This window comes from Mus caroli, unplaced genomic scaffold (assembly GCF_978045245.1).
Source record: "Mus caroli unplaced genomic scaffold, Mus_caroli_1 scaffold_14, whole genome shotgun sequence".
NCBI classification, from domain to species: Eukaryota; Metazoa; Chordata; class Mammalia; order Rodentia; family Muridae; genus Mus; species Mus caroli.
Genome location: NW_028227269.1, coordinates 15,588,698 through 15,601,356, shown reverse-complemented (window position 1 = coordinate 15,601,356; position 12,659 = coordinate 15,588,698). Strand labels below are relative to the sequence as shown.

At 46.7% G+C, this 12,659-nt stretch overlaps 1 pseudogene; it reads right to left on the bottom strand.

Moving 5' to 3' along the window:
- Positions 1 to 716: 716 nt before the first annotated feature.
- On the bottom strand, positions 717 to 6,118 carry LOC147001111 (hippocalcin-like protein 1; annotated as a pseudogene).
- Between the last annotated feature and the right edge of the window lie 6,541 nt (positions 6,119 to 12,659).

The following is a 12,659-nucleotide window of genomic DNA, read 5'->3' as shown; positions in this document are numbered from 1 at the left end:
GTTCATTAGATTATTTTAATATGTCAGACCAATCTAAAGGAAGGACGGAGCACACAGGAACACTTGTATTTGCAGGACGGAGGGCAGATGTCCACAGCCTTGGGCATGCATATATCTCCTGTGTAATTAGGCAAGTGAATACATAAATACCACAGCACAGCCAGACTTGGGGGTGGGGAGAATCACAGGCCACAGGGGACCATGCTTAAACAGCAGACAGAGGCTTTAAATACAGGGGCTAAACCTTCTCACTTTATACAAAACATATATATTAAAAATAAGGATACCACGGTATATACATGCAAGCAGCTTTGGTCAGAGAAAATAAACAAGGGAGGTGGAGCCACGCACAGGAAGGGCTTGCCTGTCTGCTCTCCATGTTCTTCATCCTCACAAAGTCAGCTGGGATCATAGAATAAATCAGCTGGTCTCTGTAAGATACTGAAATGTCCTGTCTGGTGTCCTTAAGGGCCTCCAGGCCCTCTGTGGGCAGGGAAGGAGCCCTACAGCCGAGAACACTTGAAACCTTGGAAGGAACCAGCCTGGACTGGATGGGGAGAGACATCTATCAAATCTGATAGAGGAGGGAGCTGCATCCAGCCAGACCAGGTGAGTTTGATGTGCTGCCTGGACCCAGGTCCCGAGAGAGCAGGAGAAATCACGGAGAAATCCACTTTTGCAAGCATAGCTGAAGATGGCAGGTCAAGCCTGTGTTTTCACAAGTGTGTAAAAGCCCATTCCTCTCTTAACTGGCTAACACTATTGGGATCACACTACAACAACCGGACAATGGATGGGTCCCTCTTGGCACCTTTGTGGAATTCTTCCAGGGACACTTTGCCTAAGGAATGGAAGAGGGAGACTTAGGAATAGCCAGTCCTCTAGTTAAAGTCTGGAGCCCTCTGGAAAATGGACAATGTCTAGTCTCCACCCCCCCCCTCTCTCTCTCACACACACACACACATATGGGGACATATGCCATTTTGAGGCACACAAGTGGTCAGAGGACAACTTGTAAGAGCTGGGTCTCCTTTCAAGGTGTAGGTAGTATGGATTGAGAAATAGTTATGAGGTTAGGTTTGGTAATGAACTCTGTGACCTGATGTAAGCTGATCGCCCCACCTAGAGGTCTGGAGAGCCACCACAATCTGGGGCAACTGGGGAGACAGGACAAATTATAGCTGCAGGTCAAATTACATTTCTGTTACTGTGATAAAAATCCCCTGACTAAAAGCAACTTAAGGGAGGAAGTTTTCTTTGGTTTACTTCTAGGTTACAATTCATCACTTCAGGAAGTCAAGGCTTTAAAACCTCACGGGGCAGAGAGAATAGAGGTATGAGCACCTGGCTCATAATGAGACTCTGCACTTTTTTTCTGATACTCTTCTTTTCCCTTTATTACACTGTTCAGGCCCCCTGTCTAGAGAATAGTAATGGGGTTTCCCACATCAATTAACCACCAACACAACCCCCAACAGGCATGCTCATAGACTGCCATGATCTAGTTGAATGGTTCTCAGCCTTCCTAATGCTGTGACCCTTTAATGCAGTTCCTTCTGTTGTAGTGACCCTCAACCATAAGATTATTTTCACTGCTACTTCATAACTGTGATTACACTATTGTTATGAATCTGAATATGAAAATTTATGTTTTCTGTTGGTCTTATGTCATCTCTGGGAAAAGTTCATTTGATCCCCGAAAGGGGTTGGATCCCATAGGTTGAGAACCACTGATCTAGATAATTCTTCAGTAAGATTCTTCTGAGCTGAGCAGTGGTGGCACACATCTTTAATCCCAGTACTCAGGAGGCAGACTGGTGAATCTGTGACTTTGGAGCCAACATGGTCTAAACAGCAAGTTCCAGGACAGCCAGTGCTACACAGAGAAACCTTGTCTAAAAAAACAAACCAACAAGCAAAAAAAGACTCTCCTTTATTACTGGTGAGATGGATCAGCAGTTAAGAGTAGTTGCTGCTTTTGCAGAGGGTCCTGGATAAAGTTCCCAGCATCCATAGGGCGGTTCCCAATCATTTGTAACTCCAGTTCCAGGACCATTCAGTGCCCTTTTCTGGCCTCTATCATATTACACAAACATACATTCAGCTAAACGCTCATGTATAAAATAAATACTAAATCTAAAATAAAAAAATAAAATTAAAAAAAAAAAGAATTCTGAGGTGATTCTAAACTGAGTCAGGTTGACAGTTAAAACTATCACAGCGCCCCCTAGTGTAGACTCTTGTCAGCGTCGGGTGTTGAGAGCTATCCACCTTTGCTGTCCTATTCTTGTCCTAATCTGTACCAGTTTCTCTGACAGCCCAGACTTCTCATCTCTTCAGTGCTAGCAAGTGGCCCCTGGCTTACAGGGCAGAGTATGCACTCAGTGGCCTCCATTGTGAGACACAAACAATTGGACAAGTGCACAGTGGGGACAAGGTCTCCATTTTGAAACTGGTGAAGTTCCTGACTTTGACAATCAGAAACAATGGCCCTCCATGTTACGTGTGCCACCAACATAGTGCTACTTTAGACTCACATCCACACAAGTGGGCTTATCCCCATTTCATGAAGAAGAAACACAAGCCTGGGAAGTGGGCAAGCCTCAGTATGGTCTGTTGGAACACAAGCCTCCGTGTCAGAGTACAGAAGAGAGTAAAAAAACACTTTAGAAAATGCCTGAAAGGCAGCACCAGGCAATAGGCTGCATTGCTTTGTGTGAGGACATGTTTTGAAAGCATTTCCTTGCTGTCTGGAAAGTTTTTGCTGTCTACAGTTCCTCGGGAGCCTTGAGTCCCACTGAGCCTGGTCCTCAGCTCACCTGCACAGAGCACTGGAGGCTGTTCACTGCTCTTCCCTATGCATTAGCTTACATTCAATCTCAGTGCGACCTGGGGAGCCTTTCATGCCTTAATGCTGCATTTCCTGTTGGAACAAAACCCAACCAGTCTTGGCTCTACAAAGCCACAGACTGGCAGGATCAACTCACCATGTAGCTACCTGACCCTTGCTGAGGTCCTGTGAGAAACAGCCAAGGCATAGCAGGACATCTCACCACTTCAACTCCTCCTGAGACCTGCCTTTTTCCAGCTGTGTTAGGATCTCAGAGTCCTAGGTACAATGAGGCTCAGTGGCTTCTATGTTTGATGAGCCCCATGAGTATCAGGGGTGCTTCACATCCCAGGATGATGGCCTAGATGGCCTCTCAGAATCTCAAGACTCAAAGCCCCTTGATACAGTGTCTCACCTCTCAGCCACCAGTATGACCTTCCTCCCCTCCCCATATATAATTGTGGAAATAGTAAGACCACTGTTTCTGTCAATATGTGTGCTGGCTAATGTTATGTCAGCTTGATACAAGTTATAGTTATCAGGAAAGAGGGAGCCTCAGTTGTGAAAATTTCTGTATAAAATGTCTAAAGGAAAACCTGTAGGGTGTTCTCTCTCTCTTTCTCTCTTTCCCCCTGTCTTTCTACCTTCCTCTTTCTCTCCCTCCTTTCCCCACTTTTGTTTTGTTTTGTTTTATTGAAACAGGGTTTCTCTGTGTAACAGCCCTGGTTATCCTAGAACTCATTTTTAGACCAGGTTAGCCTTGAAGTCACAGAAAGCCTCTTGTCTCCTATGAGCTCCGATTAGAGACATGTGCCACCATGTCTGACCAGAGGGTATTTTCTTAACTAGTCATTGATGGAGCAGAGCCCAGCCCATTGTAGGTGGTACAACCCTGGGCTAGTGACCCTGAGTTCTATAAGAAAGAAGGCTGAGCAAGCCATGGAAAGCAAGCCAGTAATTAGCAACCATTTCATGGTCTCTGTATCAGCTCCTGCCTTCAGGTTCCTGCCCTGTTTGAGTCCTGTCCTCACTGCTTTTAATAATGAACAGTTATATGGAAACTGTGAGTGAATAAATCCTTTCCTCCCCAAGTTGCTTGTGGCCATGGTGTGTCATCAGAGCAATGGAAACCCTAACTCAGATGACACAGATGAAGCCTACAGCTCAGAGGGTCTACTGACATGCCCATGGTTACAGAGCCCTAGGAAGGGTGCAGGATGCAGGATAGGTGTACCTGACCCTGAATTCTAGTCTCCCTCCCTCAATCAGAGCTGAATCAAGTGGGCTGGAAAAGGGCAGGCCTGCATAGGGCAGAGGGTGTATCCAAAACACCTCTGTGCCATCAACAGTTTCATGGGCTCATCTACTCCCCTCTTCCCACCCGCACACCCTCTCCCAATCCCCTCCTCCCTCAACACCTGCTCACTCCTGCCATGTTTCCTACCATTATTGTTTGTGTCCATCTGTCTGAAGATCTTGTCTGTTCGCTTCTCGGGCGTGGACTTGTCCTTGGGCATCTTCATCACAGAGGATACCATCTTGTAAATGGCCTGCAAAGGGGCTCTGGAGGATGGAAGGTGGGTTATGGTCCTCTCTCAGCTAACCAAGGAGCAAGGACAGGGCAGAGTCAGGACCCTTCTCTCATCAGAACAAGTTTCACAGACAAGGTGCTGGAAAAGGGAGCCAGGAAAGTTTAAGTGACATTCAAGAGCACAGGATATAGCTAGGGCATGGAAGAATGGAGGGCTCCTTGGTTCGTAGTAGAGGGGCGGTTGTGGGGCAAAGCGTCTGTCTGAAAGGAGGATCTTTGGTGGGGATCTGGGAAATCCTGGAGGGAAGGTCAAAGGGGAAATACATTGATCCCTGCCCACCCATGGGTCCTGAATCTGCAGAATCAACAAACTACTGGTGGGAAATAGTCTAGAAAATGAATCTGGAGGTACACAGACAGTATCTTGTTATTTTCCAAATAATACAAATTATTATTATCATCTATAGCCATTGTATTAGGCACTTATATAACTACTTTACTTATTTTATGGATGTATGTAATTATTTGTTTGGGGGAGATGATCTCATGTGGAGTTCAGTGGACAACTTGTGGACGCTGGTTCTCTTTTCCTACCATGTGTGTCTTAGGGATCAAACCCAGGCTGCCAGGCTTGGTAGCATGCACCTTTACCCACAGAGTCAGCTCCTGGACCAAATACAGAGATGGTTTAGAGCATGGAGCAGGAAGGATGCAGGGTGCACATAAGCATCGCTCCTGTGAAGAACTGACTGCTGATTCATCTTTTAGTGTGTCATTCTGATTTCTATAGAAAGCCCTATAGACAGCTAATGTGTGGGCAGATGAACACCCACCCGTGCAGAGGCCAAACAGGAATACTGATGTTCACAAGATTCCCTTTACCCTCTCACTGAACCCGGTTGGGGCTTACCATTTTAGCTAGGTTGCCTGCTCAGCAAGCTTCTGGGACTCACTTGTCCCCTAGTTCTAGGGATTCGGGCACGCTCAGCCACTCCTGGCTTTTCTGTGGGTGTTGGGATCAGAACTCAGGTCCTCATGCTGGGTATCAAGTGTTCTTCCCCACTGAGCCATTCTCCCAGTTCTTGCTTTGATAATTCTTAATCACCTATCTGAGCCTCAGATCTCATTAGAGGTTAAAAAAAAAAAAACCCGTTTTATAGAATTGTGTGAATAAACCTGATGGATGAGCTCAGCTGGGGCCTGATGTCCAGCAAGTAATCGATAGATGCTTGGCTTTTATCGTTACTCTCTGCAAAGATAGGCAGTCCTTTAGTATACCCAGGTAGCAAGTGGGCAGAGGAATGACCTGGTGTATGGGGCCGGAGATGGGGGTCCTGGATGCCTGCACTCCCCATGCTCCAGGCCCTGTCAAGTGCAGGTACCTGTACTATCTCCAGCATTTCACTGCAGCTCATGTAACCATTGCTGTCTAGGTCATACATGCTGAAGGCCCACTTTACCTTCTGTTCCAGCTTGTCCCAAGAGGTCAAGCTCAGAACAATGATGAACATTCAGAAGTCGATGGTGCTGTCGCTGTTGGGGTCAAAGGTGTGGAAGACATGCTCAGTGAACTTGGAGGCATCTCTGTAGGGGAAAAAGTTGGCCTAGATCTTGAAATTGTCCACAGTCAGGTGGCCAGTGGGACAGTCATTGAGGAAGCCCTTGTATCACTCCTGAAGCTCATGGTTGGTGAACTCCCTGTGTTTCCGCAGGTCCTCCAGCACCTCAGGACACAGCTTGCTGTTCTGCTTGCCCATGGCAGCTGGCAGTGGAGACTAAACCTGCAAGGACAAGACACAAGGTAAGCTGTGGATACCTGAAACCCTAAGTCTGGCTTCCTATCATACCCTACCACCATGCTGGCTAAGCAACATCCTCTGTATGTCCAGTGCCATCCATTACAGCAGTGGTTCTCAGCCTTCCTAAAGCTGCAACCCCTTAATACAGTTCCTCATGTTGTGGTGAACACCCAGGTAAAAAGTCATTTTTGTTGCTACTTCATAACTGTAATTTTGCTATGGTTATGAATCATAACGTAAATATCTGATATGCAGGATGTTTTCAGGTGACTCCCTATGAAAGGGTCATTCGATCTCAAAGGGGTTATGATAACACAGGTTGAGATCTTCTGGGCCAGAAGAACTCTAGACCATGATAGTACAACCTCTGACTTTTAGCATTTCCAGGATAGCTCTCCTCAGGAGGTACAAAATGGTTCTATATTACATGGCAAAACCCAGAACACTCTAGGAAAGACAGAAAGACTATCTTTTTATGGCTAAATACAGTCTACTTGGAGCATGCATGCAGAATCGTGGCATACAGGGACAGGGAGAGACAACCTAAAATCAGTGGAATGAAGCTTTATCAAATGTCCTGTAAGGGTTAAACAAGAGTCAGGATCGAGACAAACCCCTCAGCTCATCAGCTTGGGGCAAAGGGGTCTCATGGACCCAATCCTGACTCTTCGCTTTGAACACCTCATTCTTTTTCTCGTGGGGGACCCGGTGTGTTTGTTTCCTTGTCACAGATACATTTGCTGATGCTGCATAGTAAATAAATTCTGCCTGCGTAGGCGGATGTTAGTGGTTCACATTCCTACCTAACACAGCTAGGGTAAATTTAGAACTAGGTTGACACCCATCCTGAGTGGACTCATGGATGATACCAGAGAACAGGAACATGGCTTTGGCCCTTCAAAGTTCAACTTCATTTGTCAGCAACCCTAATTTTATAAATGACATTCAAAAACACAATTCTTACCCAGATTTCTGGGTTAATCTGGGTAAGTAGGGTTTCATGGGGACCCAGGTATTAAAGCTTTGAAGCATGTTGACTGGGGGCTTCTAGGCCCCCCAAGACCTCCCTATCACCCTCCATATAATACTGGGAGAAGTTACTAGCACATGCCATGCTGTTTTAGAAGAGATACCTGGGAACCTTATGGGAGTCCCCACTCTTTATTATGCTTATGAGATACTGTTCTGCCAGGGAGATCTAGAATTGGCATCAATTGGTCGGTGAAGGTCTATGTGAATGTTAACAGCTGAAACAGCACCCATGGAAATTCAGGACCGTGCTTCATTGGCCAGCACACCCCACTGCAGTCTCATACAAGGCCCAAGTGTGAGATCCTGCAGTGATTGGCCACTGGACATTAATACTCGTTCACTTCGCTACCTCAATTTGGTTTCTTTCTTTCACAGTAACACACCTGCATAGCTCAGTTATTTTTGAAATGTGTAGAAGAACTAGTGTGGGTGATTCTCCTCTACCCAAGTCCCAAAGGAAACCACTCTGAACTGCTCAGAGGCTTATGAATTCTAAGCTCTAGGTGCTAGGTCCTGTTAAGGAAGATGAGACATGCACTCAGTATTACCTGCTACTGCCCCTGTCTTCTTCACCTCTTTCCCAGGCTGTTAATGTTCTATGTACATATTTTATTTACTTATCTAGATGACTAGGAGATATTTAAAGTTCCTTGTCCAAAACAGACATATGGCAGCTTGCTATTGCCTTTCAAAGCACACATTTACGTATCTAAACACGTCCTCCCCTGTACAAACAACCAACTCAAATGTCCACAGTATCTTGATCAGAAATAATCATCAAGTCAGGTAGCTGGTGCCACATATCTGTAATTCCAGAACCGGAGGGAGGGGCAGCAGGATCAGGAGTTCAAAGTCATCTATGACTATATAACAAGTTCATTTCCAGCCTGAGCTACATGAGAACCTGTCTAAAAAAGTTATATTAAAAGAAAGAGAACAGGAAGGCCAGTAGTGGTGCATGCCATTAACCCCAGCACTCAGTGAGAGTGCAGGCAGAAAGGAGTTCAAGGAAGGCTACCCTGGGCTACAGAGCAAGTTCTAGGATAGTCAGGACTACACAGAGAAACCCTGGCTCTCTCTCAGAGACATACACACAAACACCACCACCACCCCCACACACAAACACACAGAGAGACAGAGAGAGACAGAAAGAGAGACAGAGAGATATCTACAAATGGAAGAAGATTATGCACAAGGGCATGTGGCCATTGCTGCCATCTGTGAAAACAGGTCAGATGGGTTTGTGAGTAGAGGCCTCCTGTGGAAGAACCTACTGGAAAGGTAAAGTTGACTGATGTGGGGATTGACTGGATGGACAGGTACCTTGTAGGACCTTTTGTCATGTTTTCCTTTGTAATTTTATTTATTTGTTTTCTGAGATAGGGTCTCATGTAGCTCAGGCTGGCTTCAAACTTACTATGTAGCTGAGGACGAACTTCACCCTTACCTTCCTGCCTCCCCTGTCTAGCAGTCACAGGTGTGAGCCACAATGCCTGGCTCATTTGCAGGGTTTTTATTTTGCTTTTTGTTGTTGTTGTTGTCTTTATTTATTTATTTATTTTGGTTTTTGAGACAGGGTTTCTCTGTATAACCCTGGCTGTCCTGGAACTCATTTGTAGACCAAGCTGGCCTTGAACTCAGAAATCCCCCTGACTCTGCCTCCAGAGTGCTGGGATTAAAGGTCATTTGCAGTTTTAAGTTGTCAAAATGTGTCCATGTGTTCTTTTCTTTTTTTTTTTCTCTTTCAAAGCTTTAAGAATATTTACTTATATATTATGTTACAAATGTTTTCTTCTTATATAATACATTGTGAGGTTGCCTGGTACCTGCAGAGCCTGAGTAGTATGTCAGATCCCTGGAACTGGAGTTACAGAAGTTGTGAGCCACCATGTGGGTTTAGGGAGCAGGACTGAACTGGGGTCCTCTGCAAGAACAGCAAGAGCCCTCTCTCCAGGATCCCAGTCCCCTTAGATTTTATTTTCTACTCAAAGAAGAAGCTTCCCCAAATCACAGTGTCCCAGCCTCTATCTCTTGACCGGTGGCATGTCTAAGAACCTCCGAGTTGATAGGACACTATAGGCTAAGCCCTGTCTGGGAGGGGCTTCAGGAACAAGAAATAGAGACAGAGCCTTGGTGCTGGCACACAGCTCTAATCCCAGCAGTCAAAAGGCAGAGGCAGCCAGAAAACTTTGAGCTCCATACGAGCCTGGTTTACAGTGAGAGGACCCTGTCTCAAAAACAAAAAAACAACTGAAACACAGAACTAAGGTCCTGGAGGACCTGCATAGAAGGGTGCAGGCTCTCTTAAGTCCCTCAGTGATGGCTGACTGCCAGATCCTCTGTTTTCTTGCTACACTCACTTCCTACCTCACAGCCTTGTTTCTACCAATGTTTAGGGTCCCCTTTCCATATCACCTACAGCCTGGGCTTCAACCACCAGTCAGCCAACCTCTCCTTTGCTCACTGGACATTGAGCTTAACAGGGTGTCCAGTGCTGGCTGGAAGTACCCCCAGAAGCTAGCTACATCCAGCTCTGAAGAGAAGCTCACAATACCAACTTCTCCAGCCACAGAGAGTCTGCCGTAAGAGGACAAATGTGACTGCTGGTGGCTGAGGGGTCACCACAGGCCTAGGATGAGCATATAGATGAAGAGCTAGCTGCTCTCCATGGAGCTCACTACCCAGGGCTCTAAATCAAACCCCAACACAGAGTAGGAGCATATCATGACTCTTTGGGAAGGGATAGAAATGCCATAGATTTATTGTAGGTAATTCATTTTGGAAACTCAATTAACCAGACACATGTAAAATTGAATTCATCCTGGGAACACAGAAGTGTAGGTAAGAATAGGGTAGCCAACAGTGGGAGGGTGGTACACCTGGTGATGGTTGGTCCAAAGAATCCCTTAGTGGAGCAGGACAAGAGGTGCAAAAAGAGATATCTGGGTATAATCCAGGAATGTTGATGGGGAAGGAAGGGAGGAAGGAAGGAAAGAAGAAAGAAGGAAGGAAGAAGGGAAAAAGGGAGAAAGGAAGGAAGGAAGGAAAGAAGGAAGGAGGAAGGAAGGAGGAAGGCGGCAATGAAGAAGGAAGGAAGAAGGGAGGAAGGAAGGAAAGAAGGAAGGAGGAAGGAAGGAGGAAGGCGGCAATGAAGAAGGAAGGAAGGAAGGAAGGAAGGAAGGAAGGAAGGAAGGAAGGAAGGAAGGAAGGAAGGGAGGGAGGGAGAGGGAAAAGGAGGACAGGGGAGGGAGAAGGGAACTGGAGTACCTAGAGGAAGGGACAATGAGCTGAGCCAGGAGGTGGCTACTAGGATGTTACTGTCAGAGGAAGGCCCTCAGGCAGGAGAAAAAAACTGTAAAACAAGGTGAGCAGGAGACCCCAGAAAGGAGTGTAGAGTTTGGGGTGGTAGCAAGTAAAAGGTAGAGAAGCCAGGCTGGACCAAGATGGGAGGAGTGGTGTCCCCTGCTCAAATACTAGTATTGGAGAGAAAAGACCTAGACCCGGTGAAGCCATGTAGCTCCAAGGCCCTCAAAACTGAACCATTCACACAGGGAATCTTACAATGTGTCTCTGGCCTGGGGTCCACTCAGCTCATTGTCCCTTCCTCTAGGTACTCCAGTTCCCTTCTCCCTCCCCTGTCCTCCTTTTCCCTCTAAGATGTCACCCATCAGATACATCTTGCTAACCAGAGAACTGACCATCAGAGAGCTGCAGAACCTCTCCTAAGTGAGCCAGGACCTGACTCCAGGATACCTGGGTATGGAATTGTGCTGGTATGACAGTCCCAGAGAGGGCAATATGGAAACAGCTGCATTGACACCATAGCTTGTGGCTTGTGCTTGTGGCTCCTCTTCATGATCAACAGCCCTGCACCCCACAGCCTTGCCACAGACCCTTGGTTTCCAGCTCACGCACGCAGCATCCACTCACCTCACTGAACACACATCACTGCTTGTCTGTGATTTATCATCTAACAGATGCTACTAAAATGCCAAACTCCTTGTACGTGCTCTGCAGATATCTGCCAGGAGGAGGCTGCAGTACAGACAGATTTGCAGGTATTGGAGGAGAGGATTCGTTTCCCAGCTCCTTACCAAATATTTCAGAGGATGGAGCTCCAGAACACAGGGCTGTGCAGCTGCCCAAATTAGCCTCCTCCCTGGTATCAAGCTGCTAGGCAAAATGCATGCTTTGCATTCGTTTATGACATTCTTGCTGCTGTGTTGATAGTACACACGCGCACGCGCGTACAAACACACACACACACACACACACACACACATGCCCTTGTTCCCAGGATATACTAATACTAATTTGGAGGCAGGAAGAACTTTGACATAGCTAGCCTCCAAGCAGATCCACGTGACCTTCTTTGGATGCAAAGAACAAGGCATAAGCATCAGGAGGATGGAGACCACCCGGAAACCTTCAATCCATGTTTCAGGGCTATCCCTGAGGTGTTGAGGGTTCATGGGATGTAGAAAAGGGAAAAGGAAGGGTCTGAGCCTCGGGACCTGGTTCTGAGGAGCAATGGCTTGAATATCTGTTCCTGCATGCAATGTCATTCAAATAAAGGGTTGTGACAATAGGAACATGTCTGGCCATCTTAAGCACCTGGGACCAATGGCATAAGCAGTATGAGATAATGAAGAAGAGTGGATAGGATTGACCCTTTTCAGAAACTCCAGTAAAGAAGGGCTCTATGTAAAGAAGCCTCAGTCCTGGAGGGACTCCGTGGAGCATAGTCCTCCCACTCTGCCATGTTCCACTACACCCAGATGGGAAAACACACCTTTACAATGCTAAGTGCTGCTGAGACTCTTGAATATCCAGCAGCTATTCCTGAGCCATAGGAACTCTCAGCCAGTGCAGTCAGTGACAGTGACCCCCACTTCCTCTCCAAAGGGGACAAGGATTCAGTACAGATGCTGGGGACAGAGAACCAACAGTCATAGAGCAATCTAGCCAAAGAACCCTGAGGGAGGACAAGAAAGCAGGCTCCCAGCAGCAGAAAGCCACCCCACCCCCACCTTAGCCTCTTTTTTGACAGATACACTCTGTCACCTGGGAGAGTGGATCACCAGAGAAGCCCATACTTGAGCAGGCATTCAGGACCTGCTCCAGTGTTTTCCAGTGTCTTGGGTTCTTGAAGTATAGATGCTTGAGTCATGATGGATTGTGGTCCCTACTCTTGAGTGCTCTGCACTACAATGGCACATTCCTAGGCAGAAGAACTAGGTGCTCTGGCCAAGAAGATGGAATTTAGAGTCAAAACAGAAGTCCCGGAGGGGATGTTGGAAGAAGACAGAGCCTCCAGGGAGTGGTAAGCGGTCTCACGTGGCTCAGCTAGGAGTTAGCAGAATGAGTCCCATCGAGAAAGAAAAGACTTAGGTTAGAGCTGGGCTCTGTCCTTTGGGTTTTGATCTATCCTGGGCCCCTTCCCTCCTAACATCCTGAGAGGCAGTGA